Source organism: Poecilia latipinna, unplaced genomic scaffold, assembly GCF_001443285.1.
Source record: "Poecilia latipinna isolate Pla-1442-1.1 unplaced genomic scaffold, P_latipinna-1.0 Scaffold526, whole genome shotgun sequence".
NCBI lineage: Eukaryota > Metazoa > Chordata > Actinopteri > Cyprinodontiformes > Poeciliidae > Poecilia > Poecilia latipinna.
In genome coordinates, this window is record NW_015113142.1 from 225,448 (window position 1) to 227,586 (window position 2,139).

The 2,139-nt window shown below is 35.0% G+C and overlaps 1 protein-coding gene across 1 annotated transcript in view; it reads left to right on the forward strand.

Moving 5' to 3' along the window:
• Positions 1-305: 305 nt before the first annotated feature.
• casp2 (caspase 2, apoptosis-related cysteine peptidase) overlaps positions 306-2,139 on the forward strand; it is a 14,706-nt gene continuing 12,872 nt past the window's right edge. Inside the window, exon 1 of the mRNA XM_015040781.1 lies at positions 306-458. The gene's annotated coding sequence lies outside the window, so the exon portion shown is untranslated. The remainder of the gene's footprint in view (positions 459-2,139) is intronic.

The following is a 2,139-nucleotide window of genomic DNA, read 5'->3' on the forward strand; positions in this document are numbered from 1 at the left end:
AAAAAAAAAAAAAAAAAAAAAAAAAGCGAAAGCAACTTATGCAGAGCTTCTCACTCTTGTAAATAATCATTTTTATAAATTTCAATAACCATCCTTTTTTCCGAAACGCCTCTTTGACGTTGTATCACGAAGTAGTCCCTCTCAATTGGCTATTTATTTACGATTCAAATTCAAAGTTGCCCTTTTTACTGTAGTTTTACAGCACGGGGGGGAAACGGCTTATCATTGGCTATTGAAAACGTCACTCAGAATTCCTTGTTCTGTAATTGGTCAGAATCGCTGAATATTTCCCGCCTTCTCTGTTTTGCAGCCTTTCACCCCGCGGAAGTTAGTCGGTGGAGGGAGAAGGAGGATGTCAATGTGTGTGGTTAATTTGCATGAGGCTCTGTGAGAGGTGTCAAAGGTTTTTGGTGTTTCTGTCGGACTGTTTGACGTTTTGTTGCATATACAAAGGAACGGTAAGTCCTTGGTTTCGATTGAAAGGTTTTAAAGAGAATTAAACGCAGCAAAAAGTCGAAGTTAGCTGGTTAGCCAGCTAGCATCGGTAACAGCCTCTATCGCTCAGGTTAGCATCAATGTCAACACTTGTTGAAATGCAATTTTTGATGACCATATTTACATGCGTTCTGATTGCCCCGTATTGTATTGGAAGCGTTTAAAATAAACCAACTATTTAAATGGTATTAAGTTTTACGAGACTGAAGTGCTTTTTTTTTTTTTACATTACTAGTATAATTTATGTGTCATTACGTGAGAAAAAAAATGGTTTCATACATATGACAACCTGCGTGATACAGCCAGATAACCAGCACCACGAGAGGGAAAATATAGTTTATGTACAAGTAGAAACAAGAAGCAGATTGTCAGCGGAAGTGGATGGATTCTCATGGATGTCCTGTTGGGTTAGTGAAAGGATCTGCAACCTGAGGCTCCCGACCGCTTTGACCCTTCAACTGTGGCTCCTACAAAGCCAAATAACATGCTTTTAATTGTAAAGGCAATAAGGAAACATGGTTTTGGCAATCCCTCTGTATATTGTCATGCAGTATCTGCATAGAATAACACAGCAGAAAGGTATAAGGCTTTTAAAAGTAAGCTTTTTAGCTTCAAGGTATGTGCTTAATGTTAGTTGGGCATTACAAAATGGTGTTTTTTCTCTCCTGATGAATCAATAACAAAAAATAAAATCAAAATAACTATTCACTGTATATGTAAAGATCACCAACGAATTGTCTGACAAAATCATAAACGAAAATAAACTATGATAATCAAACGTTACCTTATTTTTTTCTGTTGTTTTAGATGTATATTTTAATGTAAATAGTAAAAAGAAACACAGTTTTAACTCCTCACAACAATTACTCAACAGATGAATCCCTTTAAGCAAAGTACAATTATTTAAAATTTTGTCCTTACTTTTTTAGTTATTTAAATAAACCTTTCTAAATTCATACTCATTCTTTAATTTCAAATAGGGCTGTGTAATAGTATCGATTTTGCGATATATATCGATATTTTTTTCCTAGAAAAAAAATCGATTTTCATCCGCAAATATCGTAACATCCAACTGTCGCCTTGCTCACTCACTGCTTGCTTCGCTAGGAGAGTGATTAGGTCATCAGGCTAAGAGTGATTCCTTCAGATGTTAAGTGTTAAAGTTAAAAGGTATCAAACTATTCAGAGCAGGGTACTTGGTGCACTTTATTTACTTTATAAATCCATATTAGCTACAGTTTGTACTGTTTCAATTAAAAGAAACATGTTTTCTCACCACTTCTTTGATTCATTTTGTCCAGCTGTCGACTTTAAGTCTGTGTCCAGGTCCAACCAGAGCCAGGCATTGTGTAGTTGGTGCTTTTAATCAGTTTTCAGTTAAATTAATTCAATCCAACGCTATAATAGTTACAGAATGTCACCAAAATCACTCTGTCCCTCTAAAATCTTTCAGAAAATCGGAAAAGTATATTGAATTGTATCGTTTGCTGAATATCGCAATATATATCGTATCGTGAGCAGAATATCGTGTATCATATCGTATCGTGAGATTATTGTATCACTACAGCCCTAATTTAACCTATATTTTTTTTGCAGGTTTCTTTTTGAAACCATAAATTATGTACCATGAATTAAGTGAACCTT